Genomic DNA, 15,560 nt, shown 5'->3' with positions numbered 1-15,560 from the left:
TTTCAGGCTGTTCATGTTTTGAACACAGCTTCATGCTCCTCCTATTTTTCAGACCGTTTCATGCTCCTCTTGTATTTCACACCTTTTGAAGCTCTTCATATTTATCACAACTTTTCAGGCTCTTCATGTTTTTGAACACCGCTTCATGCTCCTCCTATTTTTCAGACCGTTTCATGCTCCTCATATATTTTAAAGCTTTTGAATCTCTTCATATTTTTACCACCTTTTCAGGCTGTTCATGTTTTTCAATACCGCTTCATGATCCTCCTATTTTTCAGACCGTTTCATGCTCCTCATATTTTTCACACCTTTTGAAACTCTTCATATTTTTCACACCTTTTCAGGGTCTTCATGTTTTTGAACACCGTTTTATGCTGCTCCTAATTTTCAGACCATTTCATGCTCCTCATATTTTAAAGCTTTTGAAACTCTTCATATTTTTCACACCTTTTCAAGCTGTTCATGTTTTTCAACACCACTTCATGCTCCTCCTATTTTTCAGACCATTTCATGCTCCTCATATTTTTGACACCTTTGGAAGCTCTTCATTTTTTTTCACACCTTTTCAGGCTCTTCATGTTTTTCAACTTCGCTTCATGTTTCTCCTATTTTTCAAACCATTTCATGCTCCTCATATTTTTGACACCTTTTGAAGTTCTTCATATTTTTCACACCTTTTCAGGCTCTTCATGTTTTTGAAGACCGCTTCATGTGCCTCCTATTTTTCAGACCGTTTCATGCTCCTCATATTTTTGACACCTTTTGAAGCTCTTTATATTTTTCACACCTTTTCAGGCTCTTCATGTTTTTGAACACCTCTTCATGCTCCTCCTATATTTCACACCTTTGAAGCTCTTCATATTTTTCAAACCTTTTCAGGCTCTTCATGTTTTTGAACACCGCTTCATGCTCCTCCTATTTTTCAGACCGTTTAATGCTCCTCCTGTATTTCATACCTTTTGAAGCTCTTCATATTTTTCACACCTTTTCAGGCTCTTCATGTTTTTCAACACTGCTTCATGCTCCTCCTATTTTTCAGACCGTTTCATGCTCCTCATGTATTTCACACCTTTTGAAGCTCTTCATATTTTCACACCTTTTCAGGCTCTTCATGTTATTCAACAACACTTTATGCTCCTCTTATATTTCAGACCGCTTCATCCTGATCTCATTTTTGACACTTTTTGAAGCTGTTCATATTTTTCACACCTTTTGAAGCTCTTCATAATTTTCACAAGTTTTCTTGCTCTTTATGTTTTTCAACACCGCTTCATGCTCCTCCTATTTTTCACACCTTTTGAAGCTCTTCATATTTTTCACACCTTTTCAGGCTCTTCATGTTTTTGAACACAGCTTCTTGATCCTCCAATATTTCAGATCGTTTCTTGCTCCTCATGTATTTCACACCTTTTGAAGCTCTTCATATTTTTCACACCTTTTCAGGCTCTTGATGTTTTTCCACACCACTTCATGCTTCTCCTATTTTTCAACCCGATTCATGCTCCTCATGTATTTCACACCTTTTGAAGCTCTTCATATTTTTCACACCTTTTCAGGCTCTTCATGTTTTTCAACACCGCTTCATGCTCCTCCTATTTTTCAGACCGTTACATGCACCTCATATTTTTCTCACCTTTTGAAGCTCTTCATATTTTTCACACCTTTTCAGGCTCCTCATGTTTTGCAACACCGCTTCATGCTCCTCCTATTTTTCAGACCGTTTCATACGCCTCATATTTTTGACACCTTTTGTGGCTCTTCATATTTTTTACACCTTTTCAGGCTCTTCATTTTTTCAACACCGCTTCATGCTCCTCCTATTTTTCAGACCGTTTCATACTCCTCATATTTTTGACACCTTATGTTGCTCTTCATATTTTTCACAACTTTTCAGGCTCTTCATGTTTTGAACACCGCTTCATGCTCCTCCTATTTTTCAGACCGTATCATGCTCTTCATATTTTTCACACCTTTTGAAGCTCTTAATATTTTTCACACCTTTTCAGGCTCTTCATATTTTTGAACACCTCTTCATCCCCTCCTATTTTTCAGACCGTTGCTTGCTCCTCATGTATTTCACACCTTTTGAAGCTCTTCATATTTTTCACACCTTTTCAGGCTCTTCATGTTTTTGATCACCGTTTCATGCTCCCCCTATTTTTCAGACCATTTCATGCTCCTCATATTTTTGACACTCTTTGAAGCTCTTCATATTTTTCACACCTTTTCAGGCTCTTCATGTTTTTGAACACCGCTTCATGATCCTCCTATTTTTCAGACCGTTTCATGCTCCTCATATTTTGACACCTTTTGAAGCTCTTCATATATTTCACACCTTTTCAGTCTCTTCTTTTTTTTCAACACCTCCTCATGCACCTCCTATTTTTCAGACCGTTTCATGATCATCTCATTTTTGACACCTTTTGAAGCTCTTCATATTTTTCACACCTTTTCCGGCTCCTCATTTTTTTCAACACCACTTCATTCTCCTCCTATTTTTCAGACGGTTTCATGCTCATCTCATTTTTGACACCTTTTGAAGCTCTTCATATTTTTCACACATTTTGAAGCTCTTAATATTTTTCACACCTTTTCAGGCTCTTCATGTTTTTCAACACCGGTTCATGGTACTCCTATTTTTTAGACCGTTTCATGCTCCTCATATTTTTGACACCTTTTGAAGCTCTTCATTTTTTTCACACCTTTTCAGGCTCTTCGTGTTTTTCAACACCGCTTCATGCTCCTCCTATTTTTCAGACCGTTTCTTGCACCTCATATATTTCACACCTTTTGAAGCTCTTCATATTTTTCACATATTTTCAGGCTCTTCATGTTTTTCAACACCACTTGATGCTCCTCTTATTTTTAAAACCGTATCATGATCCTCATATTTTTCACACCTTTTGAAGCTCTTTGTATTTTTCACACATTTTCAGGCTCTTCATGTTTTTGAACACCACATCATGCTCCTTCTATTTTTCAGAGAGTTTCATGCTCCTCATGTATTTCACACCTTTTGAAGCTCTTCATATTTTTCACACCTTTTCAGGCTCTTCATGTTTTTGAACACTGCTTCATGCTCCTCCTATTTTTCAGACCGTTTTATGCTCCTCATATTTTTCACACCTTTTGAAGCTCTTCACATTTTTCACACCTTTTCAGGCTCTTCATGTTTTTAAACACCGCTTCATGCTCCTCCTATTTTTCAGACCATTTCATACTCCTCATGTATTTCACACGTTTTGAAGCTCTTCATATTTTTCACATCTTTTCAGGCTCTTCATGTTTTTGAACAAGGTTTCATGCTCCTCCTAATTTTCTGATCGTTTCATGCTCCTCATATTTTTGACATCTTTTGAAGGTTTTCATATTTTTCACACCTTTTCTGGCTGTTCATGTTTTTTAACAACTCTTCATGCTCCTCCTATTTTTCTGACCGTTTCATGCTCCTCATGTATTTCACACCTTTTGAAGCTCTTCATATTTTTCACACCTTTTCAGGCTCTTCATGTTTTTCAACTTCGCTTCATGTTTCTCCTATTTTTCAAACCATTTCATGCTCCTCATATTTTTGACACCTTTTGAAGTTCTTCATATTTTTCACACCTTTTCAGGCTCTTCATGTTTTTGAAGACCGCTTCATGTGCCTCCTATTTTTCAGACCGTTTCATGCTCCTCATATTTTTGACACCTTTTGAAGCTCTTTATATTTTTCACACCTTTTCAGGCTCTTCATGTTTTTGAACACCTCTTCATGCTCCTCCTATATTTCACACCTTTGAAGCTCTTCATATTTTTCAAACCTTTTCAGGCTCTTCATGTTTTTGAACACCGCTTCATGCTCCTCATATTTCTCAGACCGTTTAATGCTCCTCCTGTATTTCATACCTTTTGAAGCTCTTCATATTTTTCACACCTTTTCAGGCTCTTCATGTTTTTCAACACCGCTTCATGCTCCTCCTATTTTTCAGACCGTTTCATGCTCCTCATGTATTTCACACCTTTTGAAGCTCTTCATATTTTCACACCTTTTCAGGCTCTTCATGTTATTCAACAACACTTTATGCTCCTCTTATATTTCAGACCGCTTCATCCTGATCTCATTTTTGACACTTTTTGAAGCTGTTCATATTTTTCACACCTTTTGAAGCTCTTCATAATTTTCACAAGTTTTCTTGCTCTTTATGTTTTTCAACACCGCTTCATGCTCCTCCTATTTTTCACACCTTTTGAAGCTCTTCATATTTTTCACACCTTTTCAGGCTCTTCATGTTTTTGAACACAGCTTCTTGATCCTCCAATTTTTCAGATCGTTTCTTGCTCCTCATGTATTTCACACCTTTTGAAGCTCTTCATATTTTTCACACCTTTTCAGGCTCTTGATGTTTTTCCACACCACTTCATGCTTCTCCTATTTTTCAACCCGATTCATGCTCCTCATGTATTTCACACCTTTTGAAGCTCTTCATATTTTTCACACCTTTTCAGGCTCTTCATGTTTTTCAACACCGCTTCATGCTCCTCCTATTTTTCAGACCGTTACATGCACCTCATATTTTTCTCACCTTTTGAAGCTCTTCATATTTTTCACACCTTTTCAGGCTCCTCATGTTTTGCAACACCGCTTCATGCTCCTCCTTTTTTTCAGACCGTTTCATACGCCTCATATTTTTGACACCTTTTGTGGCTCTTCATATTTTTTACACCTTTTCAGGCTCTTCATTTTTTCAACACCGCTTCATGCTCCTCCTATTTTTCAGACCGTTTCATACTCCTCATATTTTTGACACCTTATGTTGCTCTTCATATTTTTCACAACTTTTCAGGCTCTTCATGTTTTGAACACCGCTTCATGCTCCTCCTATTTTTCAGACCGTATCATGCTCTTCATATTTTTCACACCTTTTGAAGCTCTTCATATTTTTCACACCTTTTCAGGCTCTTCATATTTTTGAACACCTCTTCATCCCCTCCTATTTTTCGGACCGTTGCTTGCTCCTCATGTATTTCACACCTTTTGAAGCTCTTCATATTTTTCACACCTTTTCAGGCTCTTCATGTTTATGATCACCGTTTCATGCTCCCCCTATTTTTCAGACCATTTCATGCTCCTCATATTTTTGACACTCTTTGAAGCTCTTCATATTTTTCACACCTTTTCAGGCTCTTCATGTTTTTGAACACCGCTTCATGATCCTCCTATTTTTCAGACCGTTTCATGCTCCTCATATTTTGACACCTTTTGAAGCTCTTCATATATTTCACACCTTTTCAGTCTCTTCTTTTTTTTCAACACCTCCTCATGCACCTCCTATTTTTCAGACCGTTTCATGATCATCTCATTTTTGACACCTTTTGAAGCTCTTCATATTTTTCACACCTTTTCCGGCTCCTCATTTTTTTCAACACCACTTCATTCTCCTCCTATTTTTCAGACGGTTTCATGCTCATCTCATTTTTGACACCTTTTGAAGCTCTTCATATTTTTCACACATTTTGAAGCTCTTAATATTTTTCACACCTTTTCAGGCTCTTCATGTTTTTCAACAACGGTTCATGGTACTCCTATTTTTTAGACCGTTTCATGCTCCTCATATTTTTGACACCTTTTGAAGCTCTTCATTTTTTTCACACCTTTTCAGGCTCTTCGTGTTTTTCAACACCGCTTCATGCTCCTCCTATTTTTCAGACCGTTTCTTGCACCTCATATATTTCACACCTTTTGAAGCTCTTCATATTTTTCACATATTTTCAGGCTCTTCATGTTTTTCAACACCACTTGATGCTCCTCTTATTTTTAAAACCGTATCATGCTCCTCATATTTTTCACACCTTTTGAAGCTCTTTGTATTTTTCACACATTTTCAGGCTCTTCATGTTTTTGAACACCACATCATGCTCCTTCTATTTTTCAGAGAGTTTCATGCTCCTCATGTATTTCACACCTTTTGAAGCTCTTCATATTTTTCACACCTTTTCAGGCTCTTCATGTTTTTGAACACTTCTTCATGCTCCTCCTATTTTTCAGACCGTTTCATGCTCCTCATATTTTTGACAACTTTTGAAGCTCTTCATATTTTTCACACGTTTTCAGGCTCTTCATGTTTTTGAACACCGCTTCATGCTTCACCTATTTTTCAGACCGTTTAATGCTCCTCATGTATTTCACACTTTTTGAAGCTCTTCATATATTTCACACCTTTTCAGTCTCTTCCTTTTTTTCAACACCAGATCATACTCCTTCTATTTTTCAGAGCGTTTCATGCTCATTTCATTTTTGAAACCTTTTGAAATCTTCATATTTTTCACACCTTTTTTTTGCTCTTCATGTTTTTGAACACCACTTCATGCTCCTCCTATTTTACAGACGGTTTCATTCTCCTCATATTTTTGACACCTTTTGAAGCTCTTCATATATTTCACACCTTTTCAGGCTTTTCATTATTTTCAACACCACTTCATGCTCCTCTTATTTTTCAGACCGTTTCATGCTCATCTCATTTTGACACCTTTTGAAGCTCTTCATGTTTTTCACATCTTCTGAAGCTCTTCATATTTTTCACAAATTTTCAGGCTCTTTATGATTTTCAACACCGTTTCATGCTCCTCTTATTTTTCAGACCGTTTCATGTTCATCTCAGTTTGACACTTTTTGAAGCTCTTCATATTTTTCACACCTTTTGAAGCTCTTCATATTTTTCATATTTTTGAAGTTCTTCATAATTTCACACGTTTTCAGACTCTTCATGTTTTTCAACACCGCTTCATGCTCCTCCTATTTTTCAAACCGTATCATCCTCCTGATATTTTTCACACCTTTTGAAGCTCTTCGTATTTTTCACACGTTTTCAGGCTCTTCATGTTTTTGAACACCACATCATGCTCCTTCTATTTTTCAGAGAGTTTCATGCTCCTCATGTATTTCACACCTTTTGAAGCTCTTCATATTTTTCACACCTTTTCAGGCTCTTCATGTTTTTGAACACTTCTTCATGCTCCTCCTATTTTTCAGACCGTTTCATGCTCCTCATATTTTTGACAACTTTTGAAGCTCTACATATTTTTCACAACTTTTCAAGCTCTTCCTGTTTTTGAACCCCTCTTCATGCTTCTCCTATTTTTCAGACCGTTTAATGTTCCTCATGTATTTCACACCTTTTGAAGCTCTTCATATTTTTCACACGTTTTCAGGCTCTTCATGTTTTTGAACACCGCTTCATGCTTCTCTATTTTTCAGACCGTTTAATGCTCCTCCTGTATTTCACACTTTTTGAAGCTCTTCATATATTTCACACCTTTTCAGTCTCTTCTTTGTTTTCAACACCACATCATACTCCTTCTATTTTTCAGACCGTTTCATGCTCATTTCATTTTTGAAACCTTTTGAAATCTTCATATTTTTCACACCTTTTTTAGGTTCTTCATGTTTTTGAACACCACTTCATGCTCCTCCTATTTTTCAGACCATTTAATGCTCCTCATGTATTTCACACCTATTGAAGCTCTTCATATTTTTCACACATTTTCAGGCTCTTCATGTTTTTCAACACCGCTTCATGATCCTCCTCTTTTTCAGACCATTTCATGCTCCTCATATTTTTGACACCTTTTGAAGCTCTTCATATTTTTCACACCTTTTCAGGCTCTTCATGTTTTTGAACACCGCTTCATGCTCCTCCTATTTTTCAGACCGTTTCATGCTCCTCATATTTTTGACAACTTTTGAAGCTTTTCATATTTTTCACACATTGTCAGGCTCTTCAAGTTTTTCAACAACACTTCATGCTTCTCCTTTTTTGCAGACCGTTTCATGCTCCTCATATTTTTGACACCTTTTGAAGCTCTTCATATTTTTCACACCTTTTCAGGCTCTTCATGTTTTTGAACACGGCTTCATGATCCTCCTATTTTTCAGACCTTTTCATGATCCTCGTATTTTTGACACCTTTTGAAGTTCTTCATATTTTGCACACATTTTCAGGCACTTCATGTTTTTGAACACCACTTCATGATCCTCCTATTTTTCTGACCTTTTCATGCTCCTCATATTTTTGACAACTTTTGAAGCTCTTCATATTTTTCACAACTTTTCAGGCTTTTCCTGTTTTTGAACACCGCTTCATGCTCCTCCTATTTTTCAGACCGTTTAATGCACCTCATGTATTTCACACCTTTTGAAGCTCCTCATATTTTTCACACGTTTTCAGGCTCTTCATGTTTTTGAACACCGCTTCATGCTCCTCCTATTTTTCAGACCGTTTCATGCTCCTCATATTTTTGACACCTTTTGAAGCTCTTCATATTTTTCACTACTTTTCAGTGTCTTCCTGTTTTTGAACACCGCTTCATGCTCCTCCTATTTTTCAGAACTTTTCATGCTCCTCATATTTTTGACACCTTTTGAAGCTTTTCATATTTTTCACACCTCTTCAGGCTCTTCATGTTTTTGAACACCATTTCATGCTCCTCCTATTTTACAGACCGTTTCATTCTCATCATATTTTTGACACCTTTTGAAGCTGTTCATATATTTCACACCTTTTCAGGCTTTTCATTATTTTCAACACCACTTCATGCTCCTCTTATTTTTCAGACCGTTTCATGCTCATCTCATTTTGACACCTTTTGAAGCTCTTCATGATTTTCACATCTTCTCAAGCTCTTAATATTTTTCACAAATTTTCAGGCTCTTTATGATTTTCAACACCGTTTCATGCTCCTCCTATTTTTCAGACCGTTTCATGTTCATCTCATTTTGACACCTTTTGAAGCTCTTCATATTTTTCACAACTTTTCAGGCTCTTCCTGTTTTTGAACCCCTCTTCATGCTTCTCCTATTTTTCAGACCGTTTAATGCTCCTCATGTATTTCACACCTTTTGAAGCTCTTCATATTTTTCACACGTTTTCAGGCTCTTCATGTTTTTGAACACCGCTTCATGCTTCACCTATTTTTCAGACCGTTTAATGCTCCTCATGTATTTCACACTTTTTGAAGCTCTTCATATATTTCACACCTTTTCAGTCTCTTCCTTTTTTTCAACACCAGGTCATACTCCTTCTATTTTTCAGACCGTTTCATGCTCATTTCATTTTTGAAACCTTTTGAAATCTTCATATTTTTCACACCTTTTTTTTGCTCTTCATGTTTTTGAACACCACTTCATGCTCCTCCTATTTTTCAGACCATCTAATGCTCCTCATGTATTTCACACCAATTGAAGCTCTTCATATTTTTCACACGTTTTCAGGCTCTTCATGTTTTTCAACACCGCTTCATGCTCCTCCTATTTTTCAGACCGTTTCATGCTCCTCATATTTTTGACACCTTTTGAAGCTCTTCATATTTTTCACACCTTTTCAGGCTCTTCATGTTTTCAACACCGCTTCATGATCCTCCTATTTTTCAGACCGTTTCATGCTCCTCATATTTTTGACACCTTTTGAAGCTCTTCATATTTTTCACACCTTTTCAGGCTCTTCATGTTTTTGAACACCGCTTCATGCTCCTCCTATTTTTCAGACCGTTTCATGCTCATCTCATTTTTGAAACCTTTTGAAGCTCTTCATATTTTTCACACCTTTTCAGGCTCTTCATGGTTTTGAACACCGCTTCATGCTCCTCCTATTTTTCAGACCGCTTCATACTCCTCTCATTTTTGACACCTTTTGAAGCTCTTCATATTTTTGACACCTTTTGAAGCTCTTCATATTTCTCACACGTTTTCAGGCTCTTCATGATTTTCAACACAGATTCATGCTCCCCCTTTTTTCAGACCGTTTCATGCTCCTCATAATTTTGACACCTTTTGAATCTCCTCATATTTTTTACACCTTTTGAAGCTCTTCATGTATTTCACAATTTTTCAGGCTCTTCATGTTTTTCAACACGGCTTCATGCTCCTCCTATTTTTCAGACCGTTTCATGCTCCTCATATTTTTCACACCTTTTGAAGCTCTTCATATTTTTCACACCTTTTCAGGCTCTTCATGTTTTTGAACACGGCTTCATGATCCTCCTATTTTTCAGACCTTTTCATGATCCTCGTATTTTTGACACCTTTTGAAGTTCTTCATATTTTGCACACATTTTCAGGCACTTCATGTTTTTGAACACCGCTTCATGATCCTCCTATTTTTCTGACCTTTTCATGCTCCTCATATTTTTGACAACTTTTGAAGCTCTTCATATTTTTCACAACTTTTCAGGCTTTTCCTGTTTTTGAACACCGCTTCATGCTCCTCCTATTTTTCAGACCGTTTAATGCACCTCATGTATTTCACACCTTTTGAAGCTCCTCATATTTTTCACACGTTTTCAGGCTCTTCATGTTTTTGAACACCGCTTCATGCTCCTCCTATTTTTCAGGCCGTTTCATGCTCCTCATATTTTTGACACCTTTTGAAGCTCTTCATATTTTTCACTACTTTTCAGTGTCTTCCTGTTTTTGAACACCGCTTCATGCTCCTCCTATTTTTCAGAACTTTTCATGCTCCTCATATTTTTGACACCTTTTGAAGCTCTTCATATTTTTCACACCTCTTCAGGCTCTTCATGTTTTTGAACACCATTTCATGCTCCTCCTATTTTACAGACCGTTTCATTCTCATCATATTTTTGACACCTTTTGAAGCTGTTCATATATTTCACACCTTTTCAGGCTTTTCATTATTTTCAACACCACTTCATGCTCCTCTTATTTTTCAGACCGTTTCATGCTCATCTCATTTTGACACCTTTTGAAGCTCTTCATGATTTTCACATCTTCTCAAGCTCTTAATATTTTTCACAAATTTTCAGGCTCTTTATGATTTTCAACACCGTTTCATGCTCCTCCTATTTTTCAGACCGTTTCATGTTCATCTCATTTTGACACCTTTTGAAGCTCTTCATATTTTTCACAACTTTTCAGGCTCTTCCTGTTTTTGAACCCCTCTTCATGCTTCTCCTATTTTTCAGACCGTTTAATGCTCCTCATGTATTTCACACCTTTTGAAGCTCTTCATATTTTTCACACGTTTTCAGGCTCTTCATGTTTTTGAACACCGCTTCATGCTTCACCTATTTTTCAGAGCGTTTAATGCTCCTCATGTATTTCACACTTTTTGAAGTTCTTCATATATTTCACACCTTTTCAGTCTCTTCCTTTTTTTCAACACCAGGTCATACTCCTTCTATTTTTCAGACCGTTTCATGCTCATTTCATTTTTGAAACCTTTTGAAATCTTCATATTTTTCACACCTTTTTTTTGCTCTTCATGTTTTTGAACACCACTTCATGCTCCTCCTATTTTTCAGACCATTTAATGCTCCTCATGTATTTCACACCAATTGAAGCTCTTCATATTTTTCACACGTTTTCAGGCTCTTCATGTTTTTCAACACCGCTTCATGCTCCTCCTATTTTTCAGACCGTTTCATGCTCCTCATATTTTTGACACCTTTTGAAGCTCTTCATATATTTCAAACCTTTTGAAGCTCTTCATATTTTTACACCTTTTACAGCTCTTCATATTTTTCACACGTTTTCAGGCTCTTCATGTTTTTCAACACCACCTCATGCTCCTCCTATTTTTCAGATGGTTTCTTGTTCTTCATATTTTTGACCCCTTTTGAAGCTCTTCATATTTTTCACAAGTTTTCAGGCTCTTCATGTTTTTGAACACTGCTTCTTGCTCCTCCTATTTTTCAGATCGTTTCATGCTCCTCATGTATTTCACACCTTTTGAAGCTCTTCATATATTTCAAAGCTTTTCAAGCTCTTCATGTTTTTCAACATAGCTTCATGCTCCTCATATTTTTCAGACCGTTTCATGCTCCTCATGTTTTTTATACCTTTTGAAGCTCTTCATATTTTTCACACTTTTTCAGACTCTTCATGTTTTTCAACACCACTTCATGCTCCTATTATTTTTCATACCGTTTCATGCTCCTCATATTTTTGACACGTTTTGAAGCTGTTCATATTTTTCACACCTTTTCAGGCTCTTCATGTTTTTCAACACCGTTTCATGCTCCTCATATTTTTGACACCTTTTGAATCTCTTCATATTTTTCACACCTTTTCAGGCTCTTCATGTTTTTCAACACCGCTTTATGCTCCTCCTATTTTTCAGACCGTTTCATACTCCTCATATTTTTGACACCTTTTGAAGGTCTTCATATATTTCACACCTTTTCAGGCTCTTCTTTTTTTTCAACTCCACTTCATGCTCCTCTTATTTTTCAGACCGTTTCATGCTCATCTCATTTTTGACATATTTGAAGCTCTTCATATTTTTCACACCTTTTGAAGCTCTTCATATTTTTCATACGTTTTTATGCTCTTCATGTTTTTCAACACCGCTTCATGCTCCTCCTATTATTCAGAACGTTTCATTCTCCTCATATTTTTGACACCTTTTGAAGGTCTTCATATATTTTACACCTTTTCAGCCTCTTCTTTTTTTTCAACACCACTTCATGTTCCTCTTATTTTTCAGACCGTTTCATGCTCATCTCATTTTTGACATATTTGAAGCTCTTCATATTTTTCACACCTTTTGAAGCTCTTCATATTTTTCACAAATTTTCAGGCTCTTCATGTTTTTCAACAACACTTCATGCTCCTCCTATTTTTCAGACCGTTTCATGCTCCTCATATTTTTGACACTTTTTGAAGCTCTTCACATTTTTCACAACTTTTTAGGCTCTTCATGTTTTTCAACACCGATTCATGCTCCTCCTCTTTTTCAGACCGTTTCATGCTCCTCATATTTTGACACATTTTGAAGCTCTTCATATTTTTCACACCTTTTCAGGCTATTCATGTTTTTGAACACCGCTTCATGCTCCTCCTATTTTTCAGACCGTTTCATGCTCCGCATATTTTTACCACCTTTTGAAGCTTTTCATATTTTTCACACATTTTCTGGCTGTTCAAGTTTTTCAACACCACTTCATGCTCCTCCTTTTTTGCCGACCGTTTCATGCTCCCCATATTTTTTACACCTTTTGAATCTCTTCATATTTTTCACACGTTTTCAGTCTCTTCATGTTTTTCAAGACCGCTTCATGCTCCTCCTATTTTTCAGACCATTTCATGCTCCTCATATTTTTGACCCTTTTTGAAGCTCTTCATATTTTTCACAACTTTTCAGACTCTTCATGTTTTTGAACACCACTACATGCTCCTCCTATTTTTCAGATCGTTTCATGCTCCTCATGTATTTCACACCTTTTGAAGCTCTTCATATATTTCAAAGCTTTTCAAGCTCTTCATGTTTTTCAACATAGCTTCATGCTCCTCATATTTTTCAGACCGTTTCATGCTCCTCATATTTTTTATACCTTTTGAAGCTCTTCATATTTTTCACACTTTTTCAGACTCTTCATGATTTTCAACACCGCTTCATGCTCCTATTATTTTTCAGACCGTTTCATGCTCCTCATATTTTTGACACGTTTTGAGGCTTGTCCTATTTTTCACACCTTTAAAGGCTCTTCATGTTTTTGAACACTGCTTCATCCTCCTCCTCTTTTTAAGACCGTTTCATGCTTCTCATATTTTTGACACCTTTTGAAGCTCTTCATATTTTTCACACCTTTTCAGGCTCTTTATGTTTTTGAACACCGCTTCATGCTCCTCCTATTTTTCAGACCGTTTCATGCTTCTCATATTTTTGACACCTTTTGCAGCTCTTCATATTTTTCACACTTTTTCAGGGTCTTCATGTTTTTCTACACGACTTCATGCTCCTCCTATTTTTCAGACCGTTTCATTCTCCTCATATGTTTGACAAATTTTTCAGGCTCTTCATGTTTCTCAACACCACTTCATGCTCCTCCTATTTTTCAGACCGTTTCATGCTGCTCATATTTTTGGCACTTTTTGAAGCTCTTCATATTTTTCACAACTTTTCAGGCTCTTCATGTTTTTGAACACCGCTTCATGCTCCTCCGATTTTTCAGACCGTTTCATGCTCCTCATATTTTTAACACCTTTTGAAGCTCTTCATATTTTTCACACCTTTTCAGGCTTTTCATGTATTTGAACACGCTTCATGCTTCTCCTTGTTTGCAGACCGTTTTTTGCTCCTCATATTTTTGACACCTTTTGAAGCTCTTCATATTTTTCACACGTTTTCAGTCTCTTCATGTTTTGGAACACCGCTTCATGCTCCTCCTGTTTTTCATACTGTTTCATGCTCCTCACATTTTTGACACCTTCACACCTTTTCAGGGTCTTTATTTTTTTCAACACCTTTTCATGATCCTCCTTTTTTTCAGACCGTTTCATGCTCATCTAATTTTTGACACCTTTTGAAGCTCTTAATATTTTTCACACCTTTTGAAGCTCTTCATATTCTTCACACGTTTTCAGGCTCTTCATGTTTTTCAACACCGCTTCATGCTGCTTCTATTTTTCAGACCGTTTCATGCTCCTCATATATTTGACACCTTTTTAATCTCTTCATATTTTTCACACCTTTTCAGGCTCTTCATGTTTTTGAACACCGCTTCATGCTCCTCCTATTTTTCACACCGTTTCATGCTCCTCATATATTTGACACCTTTTTAAGCTCTTCATATTTTTCACACCTTTTCCTGCCCTTCATCTTTTTCAAAACCGTTTCATGCTCATCCTGTTTTTCAGAGTGTTTCATGCTCCTCATATGTTTGACACCTTAAGAAGCTCTTCATATTTTTCACACCTTTTCAGGCTCTTCATGTTTGTCAAGACCGTTTCATGCTCATATTATTTTTCAGAACGTTTCATGCTCCTCATGTTTTTGACACCTTTTGAAGCTCTTCGTATTTTTCACACCTTTTCAGGCTCTTCTTATTTTTCAACACCACTTCATGATCTTCCTATTTTTCAGACCGTTTCATGCTCCTCATATTTTTGACACCTTTTGAAGCTCTTCATATTTTTCACACCTTTTCATGCTTTTCATCTTTCTCAAAACCGTTTCATGGTCCTCCTATTTTTCAGACAGTTTCATGCTCCTCATATGTTTGACACCTTTTGAATCTCTTCATATCTTTCACACCTTTTCAGGCTCTTCATGTTTGTCAACACCGTTTCATGCTCCTATTATTTTTCAGACCCTTTCATGCTCCTCATATTTTTGACACCTTTTGAAACTCTTCCTGTTTTTCACACCTTTTCAGGCTCTTCTACTTATTCAACACCGCTTCATGTTCCTCCTATTTTTCAGACCATTTCATCCTCCTCATATATTTGACACCTTTTGAAGCTCCTCATATTTTTCACATCTTTTCAGGGTCTTCATTTTTTTGAACACCACTTCATGCTCCTCCTTTTTTTCTGACCGTTTCATGCTCATCTCATTTTTGACACCTTTTGAAGTTTTTCATATTTTTCAAAACTTTTCAGGCTCTTCATGTTTTTGAACACTGCTTGATGCTCTTCCTATTTTTGAGACCGTTTCATGCTCCTCATATTTTTGACACATTTTGAAGCTCTTCATATATTTCACACCTTTTGAAGCTCTTCATATTTTTCACACCTTTTAAAGCTCTTCATATTTTTCACACGTTTTCAGGCTCTTCATGTT

This window comes from Dama dama, chromosome 3 (assembly GCF_033118175.1).
Source record: "Dama dama isolate Ldn47 chromosome 3, ASM3311817v1, whole genome shotgun sequence".
NCBI lineage: Eukaryota > Metazoa > Chordata > Mammalia > Artiodactyla > Cervidae > Dama > Dama dama.
This window is presented reverse-complemented; position numbering follows the sequence as displayed.